The sequence below is a fragment of the Lagenorhynchus albirostris genome, chromosome 1 (assembly GCF_949774975.1).
Source record: "Lagenorhynchus albirostris chromosome 1, mLagAlb1.1, whole genome shotgun sequence".
Taxonomy (NCBI): Eukaryota; Metazoa; Chordata; class Mammalia; order Artiodactyla; family Delphinidae; genus Lagenorhynchus; species Lagenorhynchus albirostris.
Window position 1 is genome coordinate 66589172 of NC_083095.1, and position 15602 is coordinate 66604773.

Below are 15602 nucleotides of genomic sequence, written 5' to 3' on the forward strand. Positions count from 1 at the left end.
TCATGTGCAGTGGCATGAATCTCTGGGGGGCACAGACAAGTGGGAAGTCACCGAGGTGTCACCATCTTCTCAGCCTCATCTGTGGGCACAGATTAGCAAACCCCTCCCTGAAGACACTTTCATCTCCAGGAAGTAAGTGACTAGACGTGAACACCACATTTCACAAGAAGTGTGGTGAAAGGGAGAGCAGAGATTACTGGTTCAGCTCTCATACCTGTGATATTGGCATGGACACTGGACATAATTTCTCACAGCCTAGAGCCATGGTTGCTAACATATGACCCATGGACCTCCTGTATCAGAACCTCCTGCTAAATTATAATATCTGGAAACAGAGCAGAAATCTACATTCTAATAGGCTCTGTGGGAAAATATTACGTATGAGTAAGCAAGGGAATTTAGAGAGTTGAACAGATTTTTACTTTCCATGAAGATAATAGATGAATAAGTCAAATAGTGCAGAAGACCTTAAAACCTACTGTTCCCTTTTCCACCTCCCAGTGGCACTACCCAAAGGGCAAACTTTCTTATATTTTTCTTTTGGAAGTTATTTTACCTCTTTTGGATAATTTGTTGGATAAAATTAAGAATTAATTATTTCTATTTCTTAATTTCTCAACTAAAGCAATTTTATTGACTCTGATACGAAAGATAAGGATTTCGCTTATACTATCCCATTTCTCTCCTCTCTTTCTAATGCTTTATATATTTTTACTTTTTCTAACAGTAACCACTGTAACATTAAATAATGTTCAAACCTCTATTTCTTTTTACATAAAAATTTACATCCTGTCTTGACTTCCCATCTTTCCTAGTCCCTTCCACATTCTACCTTGTGTCAGGTACATTTTGAATTTTACATTAATAGATTCTTCAATAGATAGACCTTCAATAGATATACCACCTCCTGCCCCCAACCCCCAACTGCTTACACCTGCTTCCATAGGACCTGCTGACTCTCAACCTAGTGCCTTCTCTACTGGGCAGATGGCTCCCTCATTCCTGCGACTGGTGCTAGGCCATCACCTTTCCCTGCCTCTCATCTGTCAACTCTTCCCTGGTTCCATTCCCTTCCCTGTCATGGGTTCATTCTTTTTGGTACGTCTGTACTTTCATTTTGGTTGGTTCTTGGGAGTAATGGAAGGCAAATGTGTGCACCTTGTCCATCTCCATGAAACAGATGTCCTGGAACTCATTTTATAGAACAACGAACTGCTGGTCATTGTTGTTTTGCACCTCAGTTCCAATGCCCTCTTAATTATGTTTGTCCTGCTCTTTTTTATTTAAAGACTGTTCTTGATAGAATATGCATTAGGCAATTTTTCATTTCCTTTGTCATAAGTTTATAACAATCTGTTCTCCTTGCTTTACACTCTTTTAAAATCTACCTTATTGCCATTGAAAGTACTGCACATAGCTCATCCTATCTATAATTCTTGGATATTTGTCACACTCTTGGGTATTTCGCATTGGCCATACCTCAACCTCTCTTTTCATTTTGAGTCTAACTTTTAAAAAGCAAAATAAAATCTCCTAAAGTAAGTAAAAAATATAAAGCTGAATATCTCATTTCCAGAGACAGTGTGATTCCACTGCTCTATAAAGCTATGCCTACAGGAGACTGCATTTAAACTTCAAGTCCTCTGTAGTGTGAATGTATGGCTCTGTGGTTAAGATGTCAGCTTTGGAATGGGATCAACTGTATTCAAACTCTGCTGTGCCACTTACTTGGTATGTGACCCCCAGGAAGATATATCACATGGCAGAACTTAGTGGGCCATTCTCCATACTCCTTTCCCTTTCCTCCTGGGGATGCAGGTAGACTCAATTTCCTAGCCTTCCTTGCAGTTACAGGTGACCACGTGATTGAGTTCTGGCCACTGAAATGTAGGTGGAAATTCTAGTCCACAAAAACTGCAGAGTCCTCCATTGCCTCAATCACCCTGGCTGCTGGCCTGATATGAATATCCAGGGCAACCTTGGAAGCCAAGGATGGAGTGGGAACTCCACCCCACCCTCAACTGAGGCTGCCAGTGAGATTTTACATGATTCAGAAATAACCTTTCCTTTTTGTTAATCCAATGAGGCTTCAGGTTTATGTTACAGCTGTTTGTTATACTCTAACCAATATACTTAACTTCTCTAAACCTCACTTGTCTCTTCAGGATAATTCTAGTACCTACTGTCATAGTGCTGTTAAGAGGTTTAAAAGACAAGCAATGAATATAAGGTATGCTAATGCATAGTGCCTGGCAAATGGTAAGTACACAATAAAGGTTCATCATTATTATTCTATGAAACCTGTTGTTAATTATTGTTGTCTGTTACGTATGATATAATAGAAGGCTCTCACACACAGTAAGATGCCCATTCCTTGCTGCCTGAAATTCCACCATTCCTTTCTATAAGTCAATGTCCTCTCCTTTAAAGAGTAACTTTCCCAGTTTTAATTATATGATTAACATATTTATATGTTTACTGCAAAAAAAATCTATAAAATACAGAACTTATAAAGAACTAAATATTGATCATCTATAAATCCTGTCATTCAGAGATAATCACTGCTAGCATTTTGGCATACTCCCTCCTAGTTCTTTATCTATTATTATAGGAGTACATATATATAATACACACACATATATAATCAAATTAGGAACAATACTAAACATATAGTTGCTTTTTTCACCTTACATTTCATCTTAAGCAGTTTGCCAGTATGCAAATATACTTTGAAAAGATGATATTTGATGGGTGCTTATGGGCTTACAGCAATTTATTTAACTATTACCTGGATATATCACACTTTAACCATTCTTTACTGTAACACACTTTTGTCATTTCTACCAGAATAAATAATTGTAGAATCAACCTCTTGTATGGAAATCTTTGCCTCTCTGATTATTTTCCCTTTCTGCTTTCATTTTCCTTTACCTGGGCCCATAAAAATAGCTTTTAATCCCACAAATGATATAATAACTGATACTTATTTCATCTTGATCTATGTTTTATCTTTGCTATTTCTTTTGTTTTTCTTGTAGTTTTAAAACAAAAATGCACTTGGAAAAGTTCATACGTCTTTTCTCTGAATGCTTCATGTTAATATATTTATCAAATTGTTTTATTTGCAGAAAGAAAACACAGGGCTATATTTAAACTGTGAGAGTTAGAGGCAAAAGGAGTTCTGAGAGAGGGGAAAGGGACAGGAATTGGATGTGAGATTAGAGATAAGATCTCTGCCTATCTCAGAATTTCACATCAAAGGAAGTCTCCTCTTCTCCTGTTGTTCCAACCTTCACCAGTAGATGAGCTACTGTAGTCCTTCCTTTTATATTCAATCAGATGCAAAAAGAACATGAAACATTAACAAGCTAGGAGCCTGCTTAATTGAGTTTTTGCTGAGCATATAGATAGCATTAACACCAAGAGTAAACAATGGCACCAATAAAACATAATCCTTGCATTGGACTCTTGTTTATTGAATGGCTTTGGTCAGTGTCTATAGATAAATTAATAATGATTCTAGCTTCCTCTGTCTCTAGCAGCTAAATCAATGCCCACTCTTCAGGTCAAGAAGATGCAATATTTCTACACTACATGGTATCTTGGCAAAATGTTTGGATATGTGTAGGAATGTAGGTTTCAGACTTCCTGGAAGGTTTCCATGAATCATAATTTTACATTCTCACAGATGGTATGGACCATGTAAGTCTGCAACTGGCATGGAGTGTGCAGCAGAGTCATTTTCTAAGATAAATGCTCTTTTATCTCATTTGCATTTACTTCTGAATTGTTATCTATCCTCTTGGGTGAAGGACTAGTCACAGATATTTATTGGAATGACTGTGTCGCTCTGCTTCCCCCTCAAGCTTCCATCAAAGTGTAACATTAAAATAATGGACATGAACTCAACCTTCAAGATGGAGAAGTAAGATGTGGAGATCACCTTCCTTCCCACAAATACATCAGAAATACGTCTACATGTGGAACAACTCCTACAGAACACCTTCTGAATGCTGGCAGAAGACCTCAGATTTCCCAAAAGATATATATATATATATATTTTTCCTTTTTCTCTTTTTGTGAGTGTGTATGTGTATGCTTCTTTGTGTGATTTAGTCTGTATAGCTTTGCTTTTACCATTTGTCCTAGGGTTCTTGTCTGTCCATTTCGTTTTTTGTTTATTTGTTAGATTTTTAGTATAGTTTTTAGTGCTTGTTATCATTGGTGGATTTGTTTTTTTGGTTTGGTTGCTCTCTTCTTCCTTTTTTTTTAAATTAATTTAATTTTTGGTTGTGTTGGGTCTTTGCTGCTGCAGGTGGGCTTTCTCTAGTTGCAGCAAGCAGGGGCTACTCTTCGTTGTGGTGTGTGGGCTTCTCATTGCAGTGGCTTCTCTTGTAGTGGAGCACGGGCTCTAGGCGCGTGGGCTTCAGTAGTTGTGATGCACGGGCTTAGTTGCTCTGAGTCAAGTGGGGTCTTCCCAGCCCAGAGCTTGAACCCATGCCCCCTGCATTGGCAGGCGGATTCTTAACCACTGTGCCACGAGGGAAATCCCTCTCTTCTCTCTTTCTTTCTTTTTTTTAAATTACTTTTTAATTTTTAATGATGTTTTTACTTTTTATTTTAAAAACTTTATTCTATTTTCTTTCTTTCTTTCTTTCTTTCTTTCTTTCTTTCTTTCTTTCTTTTTTTCTCCCTTTTCTTCTGAGCCATGTGGCTGACAGGGTCTTCCTGCTCTGGCCGGGTGTCAGGCCTGTGCCTCTGAGGCAGGAGAGCCAAGTTCAGGACACTGATCCACCAGAGACCTCCCGGCTCCACATAATATCAAACAGTGAAAGCTCTCCCAGAGATCTCCATTTCAATGCTAAGATCCAGCTACACTCAACTACCAGCAAGCTACAGTGCTGGACACCCTATGCCAAAAAACTAGCAAGTCAGGACCACAACCCCACCCATCAGCAGAGGCTGCCTAAAATCATGATAAGGTCACAGACACCCCAAGACACACAACCGGACATGGTTCTGCCCACCAGAAAAATAAGATCCAGCCTCATCTACCAGAACACAGGCACAAGATCCTCCACTAGGAATCCTACAAAACCCATTGAACCAACCTTAGCCACTGGGGGCAGACACCAAAAACAAAGGGAACTACGAATCTGCAGCCTGAGAAAGGAGACCCCAAACACAGTAAGTTAAGCAAAATGAGACGACAGAGAAACACACAGCAGATGAAGGAGCAAGGTAAAGACTCACCACACCAAACAAATGAAGAGGAAACAGGCAGTCTACCTGAAAAAAGAATTCAGATTAATGAGGGTAAACATGATCCAAAATCTTAGAAATAGAATAAATACAGGAAATGTTTAACAAGGACCTAAAAGAACTAAAGAGCAAACAATGATGAACAGAATAAAAGAAACTAAAAATTCTCTAGAAGGAATCAATAGCAGAATAACTGAGGGAAAGGAACGGATAAGTGACCTGGAAGATAAAATAGTGGAAATAACTACCACAGAGCAGAATAAAGAAAAAAGAATGAAAAGAATTGAGGACAGGCTCAGAGACCTCTGGGACAAAATTAAATGCACCAACATTTGAATTATAGAGGTCTCAGAAGAAGAAGAGAAAACGAAAGGGACTGAGAAAATATTTGAATAGATTATAGTTGAAAACTTCCCTAATATGGGAAAGGAAATAGTCAATCAAGTCCAGGAGGCAAAGAGAGTCCCATACAGGATAAATCCAGGAGAAACACGCCGAGGCACACATATTAATCAAGCTATCAAAAATTAAACAAAAAGAAAAAATATTAAAAGAGGCAAGGGAAAAAAAACAAATCACATACAAGGGAATCGCCACAAGGTTAACAGCTGATCTTTCAGCAGAAACTCTGTAAGTCAGAAGGGAGTGGCAGGACATATTTAAAGTGATGAAAGGGAAAAAACTCCAACTAAGGTTACTCTACCCAGCCAGGATCTCATTCAGATTCGACGTAGAAATTAAAACCTTTACAGACAAGTAAAAGTTAAGAGAACTAAGCACCACCAAACCACCTTTACAACAAATGCTAAAGGAACTTCTCTAGGCAGGAAACAAAAGAGAAGGAAAAGACCTACAATAACAAACCCAAAACAATTAAGAAAATGGTAATAGGAACATACATATCGATAATTACCTTAAATGTAAATGGATTAAATGCTCCAACCAAAAGACATACACTGGCTGAATGGTTACAAATACAAGACCCGTATATATGCTGTATACAAGAGACACACTTCAGACGTAGGGACACATACAGACTGAAAGCAAGGGGATGGAAAAAGATATTCCATGTAAATGGAAATCAAAAGAAAGCTGGAGGAGCAATTCTCATATCAGACAAAACAGACTTCAAAATAAAGACTATTACAAGAGACAAAGAAGGACACTACATAATGATCAATCCAAGAAGAAGATATAACAATTGTAAATATTTATGCACCCAAGATAGGAGCACCTCAATACATAAGGAAAATGCTAACAGCCTTAAAAGGGGAAATCATAGTAGGGGATTTTTTTTTTTTTTTTTTGTGGTACATGGGCCTCTCACTGTTGTGGCCTCTCCCATTGCAGAGCACAGGCTCTGGACGCGCAGGCTCAGCGGCCACGGCTCACGGGCCCAGCCACTCCGCGGCATGTGGGATCTTCCCAGACTGGGGCACAAACCCACGTCCCCTGAATCGGCAGGTGGACTGTCAACCACTGCGCTGCCAGGGAAGCCCCATAGTAGGGGATTTTGACACTCACTTTCACCAATGGACACATCATCCAAAATGAAAATAAATAAGGAAACACAAGGTTTAAACGATACATTAAACAAGGTGGACTTAATTGATATCTATAGGACTTTCCATCCAAAAACAACAGAATATACTTTCTTCTCAAGTGCTCATGGAACACTCTCCAGGATAGATCATATCTTGGGTCACAAATCAAGCCTTGGTAAATTTAAGAAAATTGAAATCATATCAAGCATCTTTTCTGACCACAACGCTATGAGACTAGATATCATTTACAGGAAAAAATACAAACACATGGAGGCTAAACAATACACTACTTAATAACCAAGAGATCTCTGACGAAATCAAAGAGGAAATCAAAAATACCTAGAAACAAATGACAATGAAAACACAACGACCCAAAACCTATGGGATGCAGAAAAAGCAGTTCTAAGAGGGAACTTTATGGCAATACAATCCTACCTCAAGAAACAAGAAAAATCTCAAATAAACAAGCTAACCTTACACCTAAAGCAATTAAAGAAAGAAGAACAAAAAAAACCCCAAAGTTAGCAGATGGAAAGAAATCATAAACATCAGATCAGAAATAAATGAAAAAGAAACAAAGAATAAAAAAGCAAAGATCAATAAAACTAAAAGCTGGTTCTTTGAGAAGATAAACAAAGTTGATAAACCATTAGCCAGACTCATCAAGAAAAAAAGGGAGAAGGTTCAAATCAATAGAATTAGAAATGAAAAAGGAGACGTAACAACTGACACTGCAGAAATACAAAGGATCATGAGAGATTACTACAAGCAACTGTATGCCAATAAAATGGACAACCTGTTAGAAATGGACAAATTCTTAGAAAAGCAAAACCTTCCGAGACTGAACCAGGAAGAAACAGAAAATATAAGTAGACGAATCACAAGCACTGAAATAGAAATGGTGATTAAAAATCTTCTAACATACAAAAGTCCAGGACCAGATGGCTTCACAGGTGAATTTCTATGAAACATTTAGAGAAGAGCTAACATCCATCATTCTCAAACTCCTCCAAAATACAGCAGAGGCAAGAACACTCCCAAACTCATTCTACGAGGCCACCATCACCCTGATACCAAAACCAGACAACGATGTCACAAAGAAAGAAAACTACAGGCCAATATCACTGATGAACACAGATGCAAAAATCCTCAACAAAATACTAGCAAACAGAATCCAGCAGCACATTAAAAGGATCATACACCATGATCATGTTGGGGTTATCCCAGGAATGCAAGGATTCTTCAATATACGCAAATTAATCAATGTGATACACCATATTAACAAATTGGAGGAGAAAAACCATATGATCATCTCAAGAGATGCAGAGAAAGCTTTCGACAAAATTCAACACCCATTTATGATAAAAACTCTCCAGAAAGTACGTATAGAGGGAACTTAACCTCAACATAATAAAGGTCATATATGACAAACCCACAGCCAACATCTTTCTCAGTGGTGAAAAACTGAAACCATTTCCACTAAGATCAGGAACAAGACAAGGTTGTCCACTCTCACCACTGTTAATCAATATAGTTTTGGAAGTTTTAGCTACAGCAATCAGAGAAGAAAAAGAAGTAAGAGGAATCCAAATCAGAAAAGAAGAAGTAAAACGGTCACTGTTTGCAGATGACATGATATTACACATAGAGAATCCTAAAGATGCTACCAGAAAACTAGGAGAGCTAATCAATGAATTTGGTAAAGTAGCAGGATACAAAATTAATGCACAGATATCTCTTGCATTCCTATACACTAATGACGAAAAATGTGAAACAGAAATTAAGGAAACACTCCCATTTACCATTGCAACAAAAAGAATAAAATACCTAGGAATAAACCTACCTAAGGAGACAAAAGACCTGTATGCAGAAAACTGTAACACTGATGAAAGAAATTAAAGATGGTACAAACAGATGGAGAGATATACCATGTTCTTGGATTGGAAGAATCAACATTGTGAAAATGACTCTACTAACCAAAGCAATCAACAGATTCAGTGCAATCCCTATCAAACTACCACTGGCATTTTTCACAGAACTAGAACAAAAAATTTCACAATTTGTATGGAAACACAAAAGACCCCGAATAGCCAAAGCAATATTGAGAAGGAAAAATGGAGCTGGAGCAATCAGGCTCCTGGACATCAGATTATACTACAAAGCTACAGTAATCAAGACAGTATGGTACTGGCACAAAAACAGAAATGTAGATCAATGGAACAGGACAGAAAGCCCAGAGATAAACGCATGCATATATGGTCACCTTATCTTTGATAAAGGAGGCAAGAATATACAATGGAGAAAAGAGAGCCTTTTCAATAAGTGGTGCTGGGAAAACTGGACAGTTACATGTAAAAGAATGAAATTAGAACACTCCCTAACACCATACACAAAAATAAATTCAAAATGGAGTACAGACCTAAATGTAAGGCTAGACACTATAAAACTCTTAGAGGAGAACATAGGCAGAACACTCTATGACATAAATCACAGCAAGATCCTTTTGACCCACCTCCTAGAGAAATGGAAATAAAAACAAAAATAAACAAATGGGACCTAATGAAACTTCAAAGCTTTTGCACAGCAAAGGAAACCATAAACAAGACCAAAAGACAACCCTCAGAATGGGAGAAAATATTTGTAAATGAAGCAACTGACAAAGGATTAATCTCCAAAATTTACAAGCAGCTCATGCAGCTCAATATCAAAAAAACAATCAGTATCAGAAAAACAAACAACCCAATTCAAAAATGGGCAGAAGACCTAAATAGACATTTCTCCAAAGAAGATATACAGATGGCCAACAAACACATGAAAAGATGCTCAACATCACTAATCATTCAAGAAATGCAAATCAAAACTACAATGAGATACCACCTCACACCAGTCAGAATGGCCATCATGAAAAAATCTACAAACAGTAAGTGCTGGAGAGGGTGTGGAGAAAAGGGAACCTTCTTGCACTGTTGGTGGGAATGTAAATTGATACAGCCACTATGGAGAACAGTATGGATGTTCCTTAAAAAACTAATAATAGAACTACCATACGACCCAGCAATCCCACTACTGGGCATGTACCCTGAGAAAACCATAATTCAAAGAGAGTCATGTACCACAATGTTCATTGCAGCTCTATTTACAATAGCCAGGATATGGAAGCAACCTAAGTGTCCATTGACAGATGAATGGATAAAGAAGATGTGGCCCATATATATAATGGAATATTACTCAGCCATAAAAAGAAACGAAATTCAGTTATTTGTAGAGAGGTGGATGGACCTAAAGTCTGTCATACAGAGTGAAGGAAGTCAGAAATAGATAAACAAATACCATATGCTAACACATATATATGGAATCTAAACAAAACAAAAGAGGTTCTGAAGAACCTAGGGGCAGGACAGGAATAAAGACACAGATGTAGAGAATGCACTTGAGGACAGGGGGAGGGGGAAGGGTAAGCTGGGACAAAGTGAGAGAGTGGCTTGGACATATATATACTACCAAATGTAAAACAGATAGCTAGTGGGAAGGAGCTGCATAGCACAGGGAGATCAGTTCAATGCTTTGTGGGATGGGTGGGATAGTGACGGTGGGAGGGAGATGCAAGAGGGAAGAGATATGGGGATATATGTATATGTATAGCTGATTCACTTTGTTATAAAGCAGAAAGTAGTGCACCATTGTAAAATAATTATACTCCAATAAAGATGTTAAAAAAATAATAAAGTAAAATAACGGACACACGTCTGCCTTTCTGTCTTCACACAAAAGATGGTCACTCTCAATAACATCGTCTTCAAATAAAAAGGGCAACAATAGGAGGTACAATCAAGGTCCCAGCAGGAAACAGATGGCATACTCAAATTAGAGTAATTCACGGAGGGCTTAATGGAGGGACTGTTTACAAAGGTGTGGGCAGGGTATACGGAAAACACAGTGATAGTATGATGCTCTATGCCTAGTAAACAGTGGGGCGGTGACTGGCCTTAGGCCTGAAGGGGTCAGTTACCAGAGCCAGAAAGGACAGAATCATGTGGAAATGTCTGTATTGAATTACTTAGTTTAAAGACTGAAGTAATGTTAGCTTACAATATTGTCTTAGAATATTGTATTAGGTTCAGGTATATAAAGAGTGATTTGATATTTTTATAGATTACATACCATACCAAGTTATTATAAAATGTTAACTATATTCCCTGTGCTGTACATTACATCCCTGTGATATACTTATTTCATAATGGGTAGTCTGCACCTCTTAAGGCCATTCACCTGTTTTTCCCACCCCCACCCCTTTCTCCTCTGGTAACCACTAGTTATCTGTGAGTCTGTTTGTGTTTTGTTATAATTTTTCATTTGTTTTGTTTTTTAGATGCCACATACAGTGAACACTTATAGTACTTGTCTTTGTCTGACTTACTTCACTAAGCATAATACTCTCCAGGTCCACTCATGTTGTCACAATGGCGAGATTTCATTCTTTTTTATTGCTGAGTAATATTCCATTGTGTGTGTATGTGTATATGTATATATAAAACATCTTCTTTATCCATTCATCTGTCTATGGGCATTTAGGCTGCTTCCATATCTTGGCTATTGTAAATAATGATGTGAACACTGGGGTGCCTATATCTTTTTGAATTAGTGTGTTCACTTGCTTTTGATAGAGGGATGTACCCAGCCCTGTGTGACCCTGAGGAATAAACACCCTGATGTCACTCAACTCTCTGCCCTGATCTGCTGCTGTGATTGTCTTGGCAGAACCCAACTTGAAGCCAGAGAATGGAATAGCCATACAAGTCACTCTCACAGGGCAGAGAGCAGGAGAGAGTGGGGGAAGGTGAAGAGTGAACATGGAGAGATGCATGGAAGATAGCTTGCAAAGAAGAAAGACCAGAACTCAGTGTGGATGTGCCAGTAAGAGACATCTATGAGACATCAAGACAAGGGGTCAGGGAGGCAGGGCATCTACGACTGCAGTTCAGGCCAAGGCCTGAGGTGGAGACACACACTTAGGACTCAGCACATAGATGCTTTTTAAAGCCACGGCGCTGAAGGCGATCATGAACGGGTTGTGGAGGCAGGTGAGATCCGTGGGCAGAGACCTAAGTCTGTCCTAGCAAAGAGGCTGTAGGGAGAGGAAAGCTCAAGGGGTGTAGAACCTGGAGGGCAGGTGAGCAGAGTGAGCACCGGAGGGAGAGAGGACCTGAGGGCCAGCATCACAGGAGGCTCATGGGTTGACTTGGAGGAAACATGAGACATGGTGTCATTGGCGACCTTGTGGTGGACCTGCGTTGTGGTGGAGACTGAGGGCCCAGGGCTTGACTGCAGAGCTTGGCAGAGGGAATGGGAGCGGGGGATGGAGAGTATGAATGTGAACAACTTTTTTGAGGAGTCTGTGCTGCAAAGAGGGGGAAAGAAACGGGAGGGAGCAGCAGCAGGAGAAGTGCAGTCAAGAACAGGCTTTTTAAACAGAGAGATAACATTAGGTTTGTATTCTGATGAGAATAATCCAGAAGAAAGAGCAAAAACGATGGTGGAGGAGAGAGAGGGGACTATGGCAACAAGATGCTCCCAGGCCCCCCGTGTTAGGGCAGCTGCCACTCAGTTCCAGCCAACTGCGGCCAGATCTTTGGTTTCTCTAAGAGAAGTCAGCAATTGACTTAAAAAATCAAACAAACAAACATGAAGTCTCCTGATATTTAAATGATGACAACTAATTAAAAAAATTTTTTTTAATTCTCTGAAGCCCAAACAAAACTCATCAGCAGGCTGCCAGTTGGCAACCTCTCCTATACGGCAAAGCTTTATCTCTTCCACGGTTACCAGGTGTGGCCTCCTGATTTAGGGACCTTTGAAGGACACTTGCTGTATGATCTCTAAATTCTTTCAACTTGTAAGGACCCCTGCGGTGGTGCTTGGCCAGGGTGAGGTTAATGATACAGTCACTGTCCCCTTTGTAAAGGGCAGCGGAACTGAGGTTGCCAGTGCGGGCTGCACATCCTATACTTAGTCCTCATAGTTAATACTTAGGCTTCACATATGCCCTTTACCTCCTCCCACCTCCTGCTCACTAAGGAAACTTACTATTATCTGCAGGCCAATGCAAATAAAGGTCACCAAGAGACACTTTCCAGCCAAACACCGAATGCTGGCATGCGGTAGAAGGGCTGATTGTTTGCAGGTTCCCAGCTAATAAAAGAAATGCCAATCAAAGGGGGCCTCTGCCTGGTCTGAAGCTCGCAAGGAGCCCTAGCTGTGAGCGATGGCCCCAAGCAGGACAGCGCTTGGACTTCCAAGGATGCCCAGCACCTGCACAGAAAAACTGCAGAGCCTGGAGAGTTGACGGTCCTTCACTGACCCAGGGAGGGCACGGGGCCTGCCAGGCAGGGAGGAAGGAGAGCTGACATAGTCATACAACCTGCCTTCTTCCAGAAGCAAGAGTGAGGAAAGCCACCTTGGGTGGGCGGCTGCGATTTTATACTCACAAAACTGGTCTTCAGAATAGGGTTAAAATCGTAGACCTCTCCAATTTTCACCATGTGAATAGAAGCATTAAAAGTGCTTCTCTGGCCACAGTGCTGGTTTCCCCTAGCGGTGCCTGGCTCTGCCTGGAAGCATAATATCGGCCCCCGAAAAGCTGTATTTTAAATGAGTTCCTCCTATTTAAGAATGAGTCACTAAAGCTTCAATTGGAACAGAAACAGCTTTCATCTCTGAAACATTCTGCTCTCAGTCACCTTTTGGTTCAGTCCTATGGAGAGCAAGACAGGAAAAATGTTCCAAGTATCCTGTCACACTGTGAAGCTATAAAGCATACCTGTTTTCCCCTCCATCCTGCTAAAACCTGCCCAGGGAGAATAAAGAGGGCTTGAGCAGGCTGAGGAGAAGAGAGAGTCCTCCATCAAAAGCACTTTCAAATATCTTCACCAAGGAGGTTAAAATGGTTCTCCCTGCTCCCAGGGTGAAGGAAACTGGGGAAAAATTGATCAAGAGCTTCTTGGTAGGGCAGGATTCTGGAAAACAGAAAAACCAAACAACCATGGACAACATTTACAACAAAACTAGATAACAAAATATCCCCATGAACCCCAAAATATAAATGGGTGGAGACAAACCAACACTCGTAAGACCTGCATGGTAGCCCACCTGTGCAGGAGGAAGAAGAGGGAAGCAATGGGGCTTCTGACTTATGGACCCAAGAACAGAAAAACCACAATATAGTCTATAGGTATCACTGGAAAATATGGAGGACCAATTTGAGAACAGCAGCTAAAACTGGGAGGTTTTACCTTCACTAATAGCAAGTGAGTGCAAGGGGCCTGAAGTAAGAAGGACAGAAGGGGCCCCTGTGAAATCAGGGCTCCCTTCTAGGACGGGACCCATACTAGGGAGGAGCTGCTGGGAGTGCAATCAAAACTGAGCAGAATAGGGACAACAGAGCCAAAGGAAAGAGAAAGTTCAGACCAAAGTAGGGGAGGGAAACAGAGCCAAGAAAGCTGAGAGAACAAGCTGCTACATATTTGAACACTACACAAAATCAACAAAAGAGGGGCTCTGTGAAGTAAGAAACACTTTGCTGAGCCCCCGCCTCATTCTAAAGTTGAGAAAAACTAATTTCACTAAAAATGAGCTATAGAAAAATATCAAGGTAGATACCATACAAATTATCATAAGGAAAAAGAAAATAATGAACTCAATAGCATTCCACAGGCAAGGAAAGCAAGCCAGAAAGACATGTCCACAATATATTGATAGAACAAAATTGTAACCTAATAAATGAGTTTAAAATGAGTTCAAAGACATTAAGAAGATGATAGAAGACTTGAAAAAAAATCAAAGTTAGAAAAACTCAGAAGTGAGGTGAGAGAACTCACACAAATTAGAAACAAAAGAGAAAATCATTTCAGAAATGAAGAGTAAACTAGAAGGAATCTAAGAACAAATACACAATAATGCCCTAAGAGAAACAAAATGTGCTAAGGAGAAACATTTTAAAAAGCAAAAAGAATCTGGATGATGCCAGATTGTGGGAAACTCTGAAGAGTTCAACAGAAAATGAGAAATATTAAAGATATACAAGGGAGCTTGAATGTATAGGTAAGAGTCCCTTCAGAAGAGAAGCCAAATTGAAAGAAAAAATACTAAAAACTATAACTCAAGAAAAATATCTTCTAAAATAAAAAACCATTATATATAGAATGGATAAATAGCAAGGTCCTACTGTATAGCACAGGGAACTATATTCAATATCCTGGGATAAACCATAATGGAAAAGAATGTTTTATATATATATATATGTATAACTGAATCACTCTGCTGTACAGCAGAAATTAACACAACACTGTAAATCAACTATACTTCAATAAAATAAATTTAAAAAAAAACAAAAAATAGAAAACATATATTTGAAATACATATGGAAAAAAACACACTATGTTCCTGAGAATATCAACCCCAAATGATCAACCCAATATGAGGCCGTATCTGGAAGGGAAGGGAAGGAACAGGAAGGGAAAATTGTTTGGGCATCTAGAAAAAATAATACGTGAATTATAAGGGAAAGAAAATGAAATTGCCATTAGTTTTTGTTTTTGTTTTTGTTTTTTTTGCGGTACGCGGGCCTCTCACTGTTGTGGCCTCTCCCGTTCCGGAGCACAGGCTCCGGACGCGTGGGCTCAGCGGCCATGGCTCACGGGCCCAGCCGCTCCGTGGCATGTGGGATCCTCCCGGACCGGGGCACGAACCCGTGTCCCCTGCATCGGCAGGCGGACTCTCAACCACTGCGCCACCAGGGAA